The 17,142-nt window shown below is 36.4% G+C and overlaps 1 protein-coding gene across 1 annotated transcript in view; it reads left to right on the top strand.

Annotated features, from left to right (window-relative positions):
• MALRD1 (MAM and LDL receptor class A domain containing 1) overlaps positions 1-17,142 on the top strand; it is a 199,103-nt gene that overhangs the window by 170,265 nt on the left and 11,696 nt on the right. The window lies entirely within an intron of this gene.

A 17,142-nucleotide genomic window follows, 5' to 3' on the forward strand; every position in this document is an offset into this window, starting at 1 on the left:
GTAGGGAAATATCAGTTACATTAATAGAAATTCCATATCTCAATATGGTAGCATGGACTTTACATATCTGCTGGCAACATACATTTCAAGATTCATCTGTATTTTCCAAAGAATTCAGGAATAAGGTAGGAATTGATACAGATATGCTAGCTCTCTAAACCATGCTGATCTTTCAAAATAATTACCCTGAGCTTTCAGCCAGTTCAGGCAAACCACAATTCTATGCAGATCACAAGGGACGGAAAGATTGTTGGCCTTTTCATCCACATTCAGCTTGAAACCCTGTGTTTATGAAATGTCATGAGAAAAATACTGTATTTGCTAACCTTTCTTATGATTAGCTAAGCTGGGGTTTAGGGGCCAGAGAATGGCTTTCTTCCATTGCATGGTTACCACAAAATAAGCACATCTGCTGTAACTTTGAAAGTGTGGATCCAGTAATGCTTTCCTAATCACCACAGGTATGGCATACAGGACATTTCTCCAATTTTTGGCTCTTGATTCCCAGTGAAGTCACCACCCACAAAGTATTGTCTGTGCAAGTCAAACTTCTGGCAGCAGGCTCAAGAGCAAAGGCACAGACCCAAACCATAAGAGATATGTCAGCAAACAGTTTAACTTCCTTTTTGCTGTGTGGGTGACCAGAGCAACAGGAAGGCTGTTTTTATTGAATCCTCATGGAATGTTCTCAAAGTTTCTTCCTTGAGGAAGAAATAAAAGAAAAGCTGGAACAGAACTGCTTAGAGACAAGCACCAAAGTAGCATTAAGCACCCAGAAAAAGATAGTAAACCTCAAAGGTAAATAAATTAATATAAATGGTTATTCACAAGAACATCAAGTTCATGAACACAAAGTGTTGATCTCATGTTAACCCTTAACCCTTCAAGAAAAGACTGAGGATAGTCTGAGTATGCTCTATCTTAGTATCCAATAGCCTGCTAACAACATCTCAATGGTGAAATAAAAAATAAAAATCAGTACTCTGTTTACAAAACAGAGTAGATCCATTAGTTTGCATTGATGTTCTTACAAGTTCTAAAATTTGTACGTGTCTGCAATGAAACTTGTTTCCACTCTTGTTAATCCTTTAGCTCCACAGGTGTTGTATTTCTAGCTTCATTCTCAAGCATTAAAATGAGTTTGTAGTAGCACGGGAATAATAACTGAACTAATTTTTCAGCTGATGTACATGTTCTTATCTCCATCTGGAAGTGTAAAGTGAAAAAGCCAGCCAACCTTACACCAACATTCACTTCATAAATTGGGCAGGATTTTGTTCATGTCTTACAAAAAGGAATTACTTTGAAATAAAACTTTGTTTTAACTGGTTCTGTGTTAGACTTAAAGATGCTGTTTCGAATTAAACCCTGGACTTCCTTTTTCCTTTTAATTTTGAATTTGTTGCTAATCTGCCTTTCACAGAGTTAAGGAGCTGGTACACTGAACAATGAAACAATTTCATCATGGTGTTGAACTGTATTAACTACTTAAAGACAGGATATGACCTTAATTTTTTTCATCCTCTGCTTTCAAGCTTGTGACAAAGCATAGTCCTTCGAGGACAAATTCTAGGTTTGTTTTGCAGTTGTAATTTTTCAATTATCAAAGAATAAATCCTATAAGCCTTATGATAGGATTTCCCAAATTTAAAATTCTAGGTTTTTCTCATTAATCTGAACATAAATTATGTAGTTTTATTTTTGTAATACTCTTATTTTCTTATAATCTTTCTTTCTTTGTATTGAGATTTTTTCATATCCAGCATAAAATATATTTTTTTCTGAAGTAATATCAACCAAGTGTTTCATGTGAAACCAGTGACATGGGTATTATTTTTTGTTTTCATTGAGACCAATTTATTATTTTGGTTTTGGTTGTTAAGTTTGCTTAGTTTCCTCAGCTCTTTTTCTTAGTAAGATCCTTTGTAGAAATATCTTACAGACTAGTTGTGTGGTATTCAGCATCTGTCCAAAATTTAAATTATCAGGAAAGATCATTAGTTTGTTGGATTTCCAAACCAAATCAAGAAAAGAAGCTCAGAAAATATTATAATTTGCAGCCTGTTATGGATGTACAGCATTTTTACTCTTCCACCTTCAGAAATCTCAACTGCTGCAATGTTTGTGATTATATCCTCATCAAACTCCTAAACTTCAAAGGAAGTTTTTGAACATAAAAGAGGATTGTAAACATTCCTTTCTCTCCTATGTACTTGAGCAAAAGATCCTGAATTAAATTTCTTGTAATAGAGGTCTGCCATAATTTTAACAGCTTAAAGGAGAAAAACTGTATCTCCATAGAGTATTACAAACATATTTATGAATCAAACTTCAAGAGCTGCTGTACAGCACCCCAAAATGTTGTTCCTTAAGTACCACCACTTAAAATAATTCCTATAAGCAGGTGAGAAACAAATAATTAATATTTTGTTGGGTTTTAAAAATTTTAATATTTTTAATATTGGCATTCAGTTTTTGGCTTTCTGTTCTGGCAAGTCATTTTAGAGTTAAAAAGCTGGAGGGGAGCACTGGGGAGAGGAGCCAGCAGGGGCCTCACTCATATGTATATTTGATGCCTGAACCAAAGTTTGTTATCCGATCAATTCCAATTAACTTTTAGTCTCAAATTTAAGTTATTCCCTATCCTACAATTTAACCTTTCATCTGGTCTGCCTGAGCAGAGATCGGAGTCCTCTGTACCCATCTTGCTCAGTTAAGCTCAGGTAGGATGAGGAATCTAAAAGGAGATGCAAGAATCTAGCAGTGTAGGAGTGAAATCTCTCTTGTGGGGGTATGTAAATGTATTTCTAAACTTGTGGAGCTCCGAGTGATCTGAAAAAAATTGCAAAACCTTTAATTAAGAGAGGGATGTGTTTGGTTATTAACTGAAATAGGACAATGTCAATGATAGATTTGCAGGGAGATCACCAGAAGAGTTAAAAATTAAGCTGAAGCTCACAGATCAAGGACAGTAAGATGATACAGGTGTAAGTACTGGAAAAACATTGCTTTATCCCATTCTGGGGACTAGTTGTCCATGCCACTGTGTATGATGGCAGCTCCCTACACTAGAAATGTGTTCATTCATCAAGATTTACTCTTGAGCCAGTCATCAAGATACAGATCTGGCACAAGGCTTCTCTCCATGATTTATGGTAGGTAACTGGTGAGCCTTCCCTTAGTCTACTCAAACATGACTTACTGAGATTGTTATTGGGGTGTACAAGTATTAGTGGAATTTGGACTTGGTTACAAACAGTACAGAGAAATTCTGTATTTTTTAAACTTCTTTTTATCCTGATACACAAAGTAAAAAAGTCAGCGTGACTGTACTGTTATTCTATTTGTCAGTCTGTGATTTCACACAAATCCATATTTAGCTGGTCAGTCAATTTTGAGCAATCTTGACAAGACTGATGAAATTGTCCAAGCTGTGATATCCTTAGCATTTGTGGAAAACATATTTACTACATAAAGACAGCAAAATCTACTTTGTAGTCCTCTGCTCTCTCCAAAATAAGGGATAATGGCAATATGAGTTCAATAGTTATCTATTCTCTTTGACCCACCTGTGATTACCAACAAATCAGCACACACTTGTGGCGCCATGTAAAAGTTGAGAGTACTGTAGAGAGAAAAAGGCTGAAGATGGAAGAAATCATGAGGGCATATATTTGTTGCAATATTTTCTGACCTGCCTTAAGGTCAAACCCAGACCAAGAGAAAATAATTTGGCTTTTTTTTTTTTTTTTTTTCCTAATGGTTGTGCTATTTTTTGGTCCCCTAAGGTGTACTTGTAACATGCTCTATCTTAAGAGCGGATGTGCCCAGACTGAACACAAAAAGGCTTTTAAATTAAAAGCCAGATTTTACTGGAATATGAATTAGAATCCTTTTTCAATTGAGAAACCTCAATGTGAGTAGGGACCATAAAGTAGAAATAGAATTATTAACTCACAGCTGTCTCCTTGCTTGCTTGTCCTCACAGACATGTCCTCACTACCCAGCTTATTGCAGTTAACTTGGACATGTTCTGACTTGGCACATGTTCTGCTCCTTCTCTTCTGGCCCCCAGAAAGTGTCCCCTTGGCTCTGAGGATCTGTGTCTCTCCCCTTTCCATCATTTCTCAGTCTTTTTAAAGTGAGCTGCAGACTGGCAGCTGTCTGCTGTGTCACTCTGTCCTGACAGTCCTGCTTTGTTCTGTGCACTCCTCTCTCCTTCAGCTGCTTCGTAGTTTCCCAGGAAAAGAGCAGCCTGCTTCCTCTATCTGAGGGTTTAACAAAAGCTAATCACACTAATTAAAGAAGCTTAATGTAAAGCTGAAAACAAACATGTGATCTATCTACATACTTACTTTTTAAAAGGAACAAACTGAGATTCTCAAATATTCAATACAAAAACCAAGCATCACACGACCTGTGACAAAATGGCATGAATGACCAACATAATAGTCTTGCAGTAGCCCATCACTATTTGCATGGCTTTGTGGGTACATTTGGTGCCCAAATTGTGGCTTCTGGGGTTTAGTAGTCCAGGTCCAGACATTACATCAGTTATGAAGTTGAGTTTTGGTTTATATCCTAATATAACTAAAAAAGTTATACTGTACAAGTTTTGCAGAGAGAGAAAAAAGGTATTATAGGCCCCTGAGCTCTAAAATTAAGATCACTTCCCAAGAAAAAGGACAGAAAAAAATGGCAAGAAAGTTTTAGACTAAAAAAAGGGCAACTCTAAAGAAGGTCAAGTACATCGTTAAAAGAAGGATGAAACATCAAGTTTGTTTTGTTTTTTTTGACATTAGCAGACTCAAAAGAACTACTATGAGAAAATTCTTTTACAAAAGCAAACAAAAAAACCAAACAAGCAAATGAAAAAAACAAACAAACAGAAACCCCAAACAAAACCAGAAAATAAATTAGAAATCATCAATGTTTAATCTCTTTCAAAAGATGGAAAACTGTCATGTGCAAATAAATTCAGCCTGCTTTTTACACATTACAGAGTTGGCTAACTCAGACCATGTTTGACAACATATTTCAGAATATGTAATCCTTTTTCATAATATATTATTAATTTATTTAACATTCCTGTAAAAAAGTAATTGATGTACATTAATGCAATAGATTTCTTACTTTGATTCATTGAAAATATTTGTGAAGTTAAGATAGGTTTTCTTGATTTTCATTTATTTTGTGTGAAAGAATAAAGGCAAAGCATTGTACCAGCTTTGTAACAGACTGAAGGGTAATCAAAATATAATCTGCTAGGAACCGTGCAGAAATAATTTACACTTTTTATTCAAAGTAGATGAGAAATTGCTATGTCCTTGCATTTAGAGAAATAGGTTCATTAAGTCAGTTTTTGAGCTATATAAAAGCTGACTTCAGCTTATGTAAAAGTCTTGGCCTTTACAAAATGTAAATCTGTCCCTTATTAATGCAGAATGTTTGTCATGGCTCCCTGCCACTTTGTCCCAATTGTTGACATAAGATCATCAGAAGAAAAACAGAACATGGTGAGGATTCTTTGACCTCAAAGATTTTTGGATGCTAGCTCTCTATTTAGTGCTGTTGACAACCAATGCAGGTTAACTAGGTTTTTGTTCTGCCTAGTGGTACATATTAAGCAGCATAAAGGCTGCTCTGAATTGTACAAGTACAGTGATTCATTGCACAGCAGTCCTAGCATGAGGGAAATATTCTCTATTCTTTATCTGTACTGCTTATTCATTGGCTGCAACCAAGGAGAGAGTTTATTGAATAGGTGCTGGAATGTTGTCAGGAATTCTTCCATCATTAGCCATAGCTCACCATATATTATTAGCAGTATGTGGCACACTAAAGACCATGGGAAAGATTTAACTTTGTCAGAGTCCCAAGTATAACAGTTGAAATAAACCATTCCATCTTCTATTGAATTTAGGCAAATAAGCTAGATTTAGATCTATCTCTTCTCCTCAATAAAACTTTCAAGAATGCATGTGTCCAAGTTCAAATTTCTCTTCATGTCAACTAATAGAGTAGCTGATGTTTGAAGATTTGAACACTGATGACAGGCAATTCAGCTACTCATAATGACAATAGGGTTCTTCAGTGTTGTATTAGGTATAGTAAATTATCTATTATCTCTGCTGCATGCAATGATAATAGTATTTTTTCAAAGTTAGACAGTGAATATCAGAATTAAGGGGGGGGTTTATTGTGAGAGAGGTGTAGGGGGAGTTTGTGATTTTCCAATTAAATGCCATGCCTGAAAACACACGCATAAGGATTTGAATTGAAATTGCATGGGAATCCTTAATTCCAGCTTCTTCTACATTCTTAAGTCTTAGCTCTGTAACCATAACAACGCTAAAAGAATGCAGGGCTGGGAGAAAGGCTGTGAAGACATTATTTTTATTGCATATAAAGTGTCTCAGGTTCTCATAAATCGTTTAAAGGTCATTTCGCTGAAGATTTCATAAATTTAACTTGTTAGTAAGAAACTAGACAGTGATTTCCCCAAGCTTCTGTGAAATTCATCTCTAGTATCAGAAGAGGATTGGGCAATTAATGCAGAGACAACATGCCAGTATTATTCTTTTCTGTGGACTATGTTGACTCATGTAGAACTTCTCGCAGAGCTTAAGCATTTGCTGAGGGATGGATGATTCAAATTGAGTGTAAATCACTGTCTCTGTATTACATGGACAGTAAGAAAGAGAGATGGTTTGTGGCCTTTTGTTTGTTTTGTATAAACGTGAATTTAAAATAGAAGTGAAAAGCTATACAGAATATCTTTTGTTGATGTAATTTTCGCTTGTACTTGTGCACCTAGCTTGTACAATGTTGAGAAAAAGCAGCATTAGATGTTATTGCACAGTATTATTGCACAGTGTTTTCTCCCATGTCAGCAGATAAATTTACAAATGTCTGAGAATGACAAAGTGATTTATAATATCCAATATATACTAAAATTCATCTGCCAGGAGCAATACCCTATGTTGCCAGGCTCTGGTTAAAGCAGACCATTTCAGCTGATAAGACTAGACCAATGCTGAAAAGAGGCAAGGGGAAAGGAAAACAATAATTTTATCTTTATTATTATTATTATTATTAGTGCTAAATATCTGGTTTGATACAGAAAAAACACTGCTCATGCTCTTTAAATTATTAGACACTTCAGATTCATCCAAATGAAAGCAATTCAGAGCATAAACAGCAGTGAAAAGCCAATATTTGAACTGAATAGTAGGTAATAAGTACCTACTATTACTTACCTAAGTTGTAGTGCAGGTAATAGATCACTACTGTTACAGTTTGATTAAAGGCAACAAAAGCAAACATTAAAAAAGCGCCCAAATTAACAACTTTCATGCCCCCAAAAATCAATTCCACAATTCAGCAAAAACAAAGGAAAAAAAAAAAAAAAAAGGCAGGTCTCTTTGGAAAAATTTAGCCGCTGAAAATATATTCAGATTTTTATTAGTTTTTCTACTGATGCATAACCCCATCTGTTCTATCAACACAATTGTCATTTAGGATAAAAGATCTTTTAATTTTTAGGTGAAATTAACAGGTCTGTCTTAAAACTAGATGTCATTTCTATACTTTATTGCATCATTTCCTAATTTTACCTAAATATGAAACCAGCGCCATTTCTGAAAGTAAAATAATTTTGTTACCAGCTGTCAATACAGGTGCACAGTCAGGCTTTCTGTCAGGTTGTTTCTTAATCTTTATTCATTTCATTAGAAGTTGCAGCCAGGGGCTGTATCTGAGACACAAACATGTGAAAAACGTTTTTTAGAGATTTATGTTTCTCTGCCTTCTCTCCTTACTCTCTCTCTATGTTCTTCCCCTTTTTAGTGTGTTCTTCTAAAGCAAATTAAGCATCAGGTCCAAGTGTGTGTTCTACACGTAGCACAAGGGAGGGAGGGAAGGAATAAAAGAAAGAGAAACACAAGAGGGGCAAAGAAAGAAAGGCATGCAAGTTTGGACCAAATAGAAAAAGAAACAATAACTTGGAAAAAGAATTTAAAACAAGATGGACAGGGAGAATTTAATAAAGGACTGTTCTTTTACTGTAAGCTGATTTAAACCAAGGCATATCTCTTCAGTGAGCTTTTTTGCTGTGCTTCAACAGTTCGGGTACCATTGTACTGATACAGACTTCAGAGTAGGCTCGCTTCATATTGTAAATGGTAATTTGTACTAGTTCAATGTCCTAGGTTTCTTAGAGTAAGAAAAAATGGAGATAACACCTTTTCCTCACTGGTGAAATGCTCTCTGTGCTAGACATATTACTTGGAGTACCTGCACCAAACCTCTCTTAAGGTACAAGCCCTGTGCTTGTATCCTGTCTTTTAACTCTAGTTGACAAAAGTACTATTTTTCACTGTTTTACCCAAGTTTTAAATGGCAAGAGCTTTTATGGACAAGGTTATTTATTCTGATGGTCACTTTTTACAAAGCACAGCTCCAGACTCAAAAGCAGTGGGCTGAAATTCAGGATTCGGTTGTGATTTGAATTCTGATCTCCAGTTGCCACTGATCAATATACCCACTACATGGTTTCAGGCTCCTTCTTTTCTGTTGTGTGAATGTCTCATGTTGATGTCAGTTAGAATTGAACAATATGCCTTCCCAGTGATTTGTTCTTTACATAAGTTGGAATTGAAATACTGTTTTGTCCTAAAGAAAATTCCACATAAATGTATACTTTTTTAAATGGAAGAAATCTTAAGCTTTTTATTTTGTTTAATGGGTAGCTAAGTGAATGGTCATTTCCTTTCTTCAGTGCCAAGAGTAGCTTAATGATTTGTCCCCCTGGGGCTTTTACCTGTCAATGTTATTTTATGATATTTGAAAATCTGTTACCAGAAAACTATAATTTAAGAAGATGGGAAAGGGTAGCATTAAAAAGAGTATAATTGTTTGAAATAGTGAATTTCAGGGCTGTCTGTCTGCTGTGAGCACATACTTCTACTTTATTGTTGTAGGTGAATGAATCGATGCCATAAAATGGAGTGTGTGCCACATACCGACTCTGATGAATTCTGCTGGGGCCTATTTCATTGAAGAGTAAAGGCACCAAAGCAGATGACAGAGAAAATAATTTGAATATACATCTGTAATTCCTTTTTATAGGATAAAATAACACTGAAAGAAAATCTGCCATGTCCAAGACTATCACATCAATTTGAATCAGGAAAAAATTTAGTGGATCTATAAAGATATTTATTTTTCAAATCAGTGCAGTTCTCAGCAGAGCAACTTCAATTTTTGGGTTTGTTCTGAGGTTTTTAGAGTAGGAAACAGATAAAAAAGTCAGAAAGGAGATCAGGCAAGTTTCAGACACTGACAGAATTTCCTTAAAGTTTCAATTCAAATTTTCTGTGAAACATGAGTTTTTTCACGTCAACTAATTTTAGTGAAACAATATTTCCTCTGAATTTTCCAATCATCTGTATTTAAAGTGACTGAAGGTGGAGATAGTATTTATTCATCCCCCTTTAGTAAACAGTTTGCCTGGACCTAAAGGGATATCACAAGCTGTCTGATAAAATGCTCACCCTCATGCTCCTACTCTAACATCAGATACTGCTTGTTTTCTATTTGAACACCTAAGAGCAAGCATGAAGGTGTTCTTCCTCTTGCCTAGCTGTGCAACAGCTAAATGGACCAATGTAATCTGAACCAGTTATAGTGACATTGTTATAACCAATGATAAAGGATTCGGATGAGGATTAATCTCTTTATTTTACATATTCTAATCTTTCCTGAACTGACTCTAGGTACATCTCTTTTCAGGTGGTTAATGTTAGGAAAATTAAGTCCCACTCTAAAGTTTACAATTGATCACCACAATTTGATTGTGTACCTGTATAAAATGCAATCAGATATACTGAATCAGCCTTTCTTTCTAACAGCTACCTTTTCTTATTCAACATAGACTGTATTTAGAACCTCTCATTGTGGCTATAAGGGCAATGAGTAATCACAGTGTGTCATGCTGGAGACCTGGGAGTAGCTGATAGCATACCTTGGGAACAAAGAAACATGAAAATACATGTAGAAAATGATTATGCCAATATATGGATTTTCTTCAAAATTACCATCAATTAGCATTTTGAGATCTGCAGTCTAAAGAGTTTCATTCACTGTTTTAAGCAGCTCACTCCAGTACATATCTTTAAGTTTGTAGTTTCTAAGACTTACTCTGACAAGGACTCCCCAGCACTATGTGACAAATAGCTTCCTTATTATTAGTTTAAGATGTATTTCCTTTCAATTTGATTGAACGTTCTAGATGATAGACAGCAACACACAATATTTCCTCCTTTATCATATATCATTTGTTTACCTTCATCTTATCTGCTCCTACTCGTCTTCTGCATAAATTAAATCTGATCTCTTCAGTCTCTGCCATATGATTTTAATCACTGTAATCTCTAATATCTTCTATTTTTCTCTTTATGCATAGTGCATGCTTTCATGATACAAAGTGAGCAGTTACTTTCATTGAATAATCTATGAGGATGCCCAGATCTTTTTTCAGTGCTTTTATTCTGTTTGGAATCTGTTTTTAGCTCATATTACTCTGCCTCATGTTGACTCTTGTATTTTCCAGTCATGAATTTTAGCATTTTCTAGAATAGAAGCATTTATCTGTGCTCTGAATTCCAGGCCATTGTTATGACATACAGCCACATCACATTATTCTATTCAGAAGTTTAGTTAGGTTGCTTTTATAGCCACCTATGGGGAATTCTTGCCTTGCATATTCCTTCCTACTTTTGCTGTGTTACTGGGAGTTCACAGCATTTGAGGTTCTTTGGAGTACATGGTACCAGATATAAAGGATAACAGCTGACTCTTCTGAAGTGGCATACTATGAGAATGCTAGAAAAATCATAGAATTATAGAAAGCCTAGAGTTGGAAGGGACATTAAAGATCATCTAATTCCAACTCCCCTGCATGGGAGTTTTCTTCCTAATGTCCTAATGTCTAACATAAATCTACCCTCTTCCAACTTAAAACCATTAGCCTTGTCCTATCACTACATACCCTGGTAAAAATTCCCTCCTCATCTTTCCTGTAGGCACTCTTCAGGTACTGGAAGGCTGCTTTAAGATCTCTCCAGAGCCTTCTTATCTCCAGGCTAAACAACCCCAACTCTCTTAGCCTGTCTGCATAGCAGAAGTGCTCCAGCCCTCTGATCTTTGTGGCCCTTCTCTGGACTCACTCCAAGAGCTCTATGTCCTTCCTGTGTTGAGGGCTCCAAAACTGGACACGGTACTCCAGGTGGGGTCTCACAAGAGCAGAGCAGAGGGGAAGAATGACCTCCCTAGATCTGATGGCCATACTTCTTTTGATGCAGCCCAGGACATGGTTGGACTTCTGGGCTGCAAGTGTACTTTGCAAATAGTACCAGAACTGTGCATTGCATTTCAGAGAACATGTTTCTCTCCTAGTGGGTTGATGTGCCCTTATCTACATGCTACAGCTTCTTGTACTACTCTGGTTTCTTTTGTCTTCCCCTAAGGTTCCATAGCATTGCTTACTCGAACTCACCTTGTGACATACCCAGATATTGTACTGTAGATGCCTTGCTAGCTGTGATATTTGAATGTTTGATCTGAAGCTCGGCATTTCAGTTTACCATATGCTTTGCTCATCTTTTCCAAGAGAGGTTTCTTCTTGTCCCACATCTCCTCTGATCTTAATAATGAATAGAATAATGAGACTCCTAATTCCAGCTACAGTCAGCAGGCAACAGTTTTCATTCACCAGAAGTACGATATCTCCTGAGGCCATTCACACATTTACTACTGGAGTTTTATATACTTTGATTCAGCAACAAAGACTAATCAGAGAGTATGATTTTTTTAGTATATTCTTAATAACAGCTAAACTGCAGAGAACTATATTTCTGAAGTAGAGGTTACTTTGTTCTTATAATGGAATGAAAAGTTGCATTTTTCATCATATCCACAGGCATCTAGTGAAGTTTATTTTGCATAACACTGACCACAAAGGCCAGTGAGCAGAAAATCAACTTCTACACTGACACAGAAGAGGGATTTAAAGTTTAAAAAAAATAACTGAGTTGTGTGTTGGGTTTTTTCTTCCTGTATACTCTGTCACCACTCCTGGAGTAGTCTGCACTCCAACAGGTATGACACAACTCCTGAATAATGTCAGTATTCATGTGTAATGATTCCCATGTCATGTATTGTAAACATAGCAAATGTGCTATAAATGTATGATAAACACAGCAATGGCAAATCTGGGTTTCCACTTAAGGTGCTGGCTTGGAGCGTTGTGGTAGATTCATAAGTACAGTCTCTAAATAATGCTACAAAGTGTGCAGTCACACTCCTTATTTTAATACACAGAAAAATATAACTGCAATAATCCACATAATACTTCCTTAATTTACATACTACTAAGACCATGGGCGCTAAATCACTGACCAACTATTGGCCACTCTGAATGTAAATATGACACACCTGATTAGATTTTTCTATATGAAAAATGTTTCAGATAAAAACAAGAAAAGCAAATGTGTCTCTCAACAAAGAAGAGGTGTACTTTGGCTGAGAGATATTGTTGAGAATGGCAGGGAGAGCTCTTGCAAATAGGGATACTCCTGTACTGCTCATTTGTTGATCATTTTCTGTCAGTAGCTGAGTGACCTATGTTACAGACACTCACAGACAATAACAGAAATTATTGCTGTTTTTACATGTATCACATGCTGCGTGTTCCTCACTCCCATTTTCGTATGAAATTTCTGTGTGTAGAAGCAACTCTGGTCACTGTTGTTTGTCTAGAGGCTATTTTTTCTGATTTGTCTCCATTACATGAGCAATTCCTTTTACACATCTGAGTAGATTTAAGTAAGTAAAAATAAAAATTCTATAGGCATTTCCATGATTACAAAATATGATTAACATTGCAGGATAATTTCTTAACGCTCAGTCTGCCTTTCAGTGCAAATCTTTTTAAGGTAAAAAACACTGGGACTTGTTAAATCTGAAGAAGTGCAGAGGAAATGCTGAATGAATATTTAGTATTTAATGCTCTGAATGTTTCTAGATAACACTTCACATGATTTAATAGTTTTTTAAGCGTTTACCAGGTTCATCACAAAACATGAAGGCTCTTGAAAAAAATGAAACCAATACAGTATATTGACAAAAGCTAATGACTTGCAGAAATTAAGATGGAGAACACAGCTTTATACTGAAGAATTTCAGTCATTCTTAAACATTAGCAATTACTGTTGTTGGGGGGGGTGGAAATAAAAAAAAAAAATTAAAAAGAAAAAAGAAAAAAGAGGAAAGCAAAAAACTGGAGCAAATAATTGCACAAGTAAGGAATCAGATGCCAAGAGGAAAATGAGCAACCAAGTACACATTGGTACTTATTTTGAGTTTTGCATATTCTAACACTGATACAGCTCAAAGTTTGATATTCTGAAATGCAGCAGTGTTTCAGCCAGACATATTATTGTACATTAAACCTGCCCTGGATAACCATCAAAAACAACAAAATGCTTATCTGGGTTTTACTTTTCATTCTGAGTGAGATGATCCATACCTGCAGATACAGGATGCAGCAACACAGGCAATGCTAAATTAATTCCTCTGCATAACCAGTATCTGTGTTAGGAAATAAAGAGTTTGAAATCCTAGAAGCAAATTTAGAGGGTTAAAATTCTCCCCTCCAATGTGACTTCCCTGTAAGAACTTGCTAATAGCAGAAGACATTTTGTCAGGCAGGATAGATTAGGATGTGCACTGGGATGGAAGTATCCAAGTGCCATTTCATCTGTCTTTCTTGCTCCTCCTGTTTCAACTATGAGGATCTTCCTGTCTGAATAGATTGCAATGGCTATCTTTGCATTTCAGATAAGCTTAAGACTCATGTAAAATGTGCTGCTGCTAATTAGTGAAGATGTAATTAGTCCGAGGAAATTAATTGTACATAAATAATGTGAAATTTCAGCTTCATGGCTCAAGAGATAAATTCAGAGCCTTTTCAGAGTTGTCTGTCTTAAAAATAAAATAGCAGAAAAGGATTATTAAGAAAGCTCTTCAAAATTTCCATTATCCTGCTAATGAAGATTTAACACATTGCCCAGAAGACATGGTTGATCTGCGCTTTGCAAGGTCCTTCCACCACATCAGCATTTGCACATGCCCAATTGCTCTCATCAGAAAGGAAGCTAATAGTGACTTTGAAGACGCAGCTTATCTGCCTCCCAGCTGAAAGTAAGCACTGTAAGTAAAGCTGATGCAGAGCTGGGTAGGTAATTAAGAGTGTTCACCTTCATTAACTAGACTTCAAGTGAGCCATCTCTTGGGTACGTACTACAGGCTGTTCTGACCAACCTGGAGCTATTAGAGTCATTAAAGTTCACTTCAGGATTGCATGTGTCAAGGACAACACAGTAGAAACTTCAAGTTTGACTTCGTTTCCTACACAGTTGCCTGATATTATTACTGTTATTCACTATAAAATTTTGTAGTAACAGCCAAGTTACTTGTAGTAACAGCCAAGTAACTGCCAGTGGCAGGGATGATTGCTAGGTTCCCCCACTGAAGATAAAAATGAACAAATAAATTAATATATGAAGATACAAGTGGTAATTCTTAACCATCTGATATACACACTCTTCAAGGTTATTGTTGGTTAGCACTCCTTTTCTAACCCAGTCTTTGAGGATTAGTTATGTTGCATTTATTTTCTTCTTCTTTTTGCCTTCCTTCTCCTCCTCCCTATAAAAAGTCCCCATGCTTCACACTTCAGTATATTTTTCACACTTATTTGTTATTAAATTGTCCTCATCACTTACAAAGTTTCCGAGATACTATATCTGTTTCACCTTAATTCATTTTTACCCTGGTTTTTTTTACAAGCAATGTTAGTGTTACAAGGTGACACTTTTTTGTAGCAAACTAGTTCTACTCAGTGGAAAAACGTTTCACTGGTTAAAAATTACATATTGAATGTCCAATTTCAGATGCCTAACTGTATGTGTTATGTAATATAAAACATTTCCATAGGGATTCAGAGTTTTGGAGGGGAATAAATGGCCAACCTAAGGTAGTTATTAGTTGATTATAAAACCTGTATGTATGTATAAGGAGTTATCTGTAAGACTAAAAGGTGTGCAACTTTTTTATCAATAATTAAAACAAGAAATGGAAGCATAGTCTATGATAATATATTTATACTACTGGGTAGTAGGATTTTTTCTGTACTTTTACCAGTGTACACACTTGCTTTATGAGAACTACCTCTTCACAGCTCTGAGGTGAGTCATCCCTCAGTGGCTCCAGAGCAGCAGATGGCACCTCTCTTGCCATGTCTGACTAGTGCTTGTGCGCAGCTGCATATCTGTTTTCTCATCCTTCCTTGTACAGTCAAGTAAATTCTGCAGTGACAAGAAAGAGGGCAATTTTGGTTAAAAGCAGATCTAGCTCAACATAAAATCTGACAAATGAGGAGAAAAGAAATTATACAATTGAAAGCAATCAGAAAAATATTTGATGCGTGATTACCATCAGATTGTAATGCTTCTACATGGATCCACAGGGCTTGGTATGAGCCCAACTGCAGTTTGACATTTGTATAAGATCATCAGTCTGCTTAAAAGAACAGCTTATGAATGACATAATTTTTTGTAGTATGTTGGAGGAGGACTGAAGGGAGCAGGTATTTTCAGTCACTGAATACAATGGGTCTCCAGCTCAGCCAGAGCTGTCAGCTGAAATTATGCCACTTTTTCTTTAAAATGAGCATGTCAGAATATGCCACTGGCTTCGGTCTCTAAAGCTAGGATTCATTAATATACTAATTATTAACCTTGAACAAGGTAACCCTTTAACCAAGGAAAACTCACAGCTGTGGGGTAAAATGTGCTAAATAAACCTCTCTGCTCACTGTTTGAGTAGGGCATGTTCTATACCCACTATTTTTCAATGGTCCCCTGAGTTGCAACAAACCCCATTTCAGCCACTTCTGGGCTTTAGTGAAGTCACCTTCCTCCTGTCATGTCTGAGACTGGGATATAGATATGATTTCCAGTGTGCCCTGATCCTTTCAGTTTTCTTCTGAATTTCACTGAGTCTCCAGACAGATGCTTACTGCTCCTATCATCCTATCCTCTCCCTGCATCCACCATGCTCTGTCATTTTCCAGGAAAATTAAATACTTCTTTCCCTTTGGAGTGCCTCAGTATGCAATTGCTAGGGTAAGACACATAGGTAATACCATATGCTAAAGCATTACAAGCAACACTAAGCTCTCTTTCACATGGTCAAATAAAATAGATTTAATATAAAGATTTAATTGTGTATATGTGAGATTTTGTATTAGACATTTAAGGGCAGGAGAGGAAACCATCACTACAAATGAGTAATTACTTTTTTAAAATTGGTGACTATGAAAAATACATCAGTGTTTCAGTGAGAAAGCAACTCAATATACACTCCCCCACTAGTCTGTGAAACTGTAAAGAGAAAAATCATGAGAAAATAAACTTATTTCCTATACATTTAACATTAGTAGGACTGAAAAAGGATTGCTACCATAATTTCTATTTGATGCTCCTTTAAAAAAAAATGTTGAAAATTTATCAAGATTTACCAACGGCCATGCAGGTAATTGAAAAGTTGGTAGAAGGCAAACAAAAGAGAGATTAGGTGGGGGAAGAAAATAATCTTTCTCACCTCTAATCATGCATCTTTCTCTACATTAGTGTCACAGTTTGACTCAGGTCCGACAACAATGCTCTCGATCCCCCCTCCCCCCAACCCAGGTAGGGAAGGAGAGAGAGAAAAAGAGAGAGACTTGGCTGGATTGAAAACTAAACTACACAGCTTTAATTAAAACACTAATGAATGATACAAGAAAATATATACAATTATATACAAATATGTTCAGATACGGGCAAAAGCCTCTCGCCTCCCCCCACCCCAGCAACTCCCACAGCACTTCCCTGAACTGGGAAGAGTCCCGAGGAATCCCGGAGCTGCTGCTGGAGAAAGCAGAGAGTTATGGGGGTCAGGAGATCTCGAGCCTAAGGGTCGATGGTGATGGATGAACAGAGTCCTCCCCAGACGCCGGCCATGGACGGAAGAGAAGGG

This window comes from Chaetura pelagica, unplaced genomic scaffold (genome assembly GCF_000747805.2).
Source record: "Chaetura pelagica isolate M959 unplaced genomic scaffold, ChaPel_1.0 scaffold17, whole genome shotgun sequence".
In the NCBI taxonomy this organism is placed as follows: domain Eukaryota; kingdom Metazoa; phylum Chordata; class Aves; order Apodiformes; family Apodidae; genus Chaetura; species Chaetura pelagica.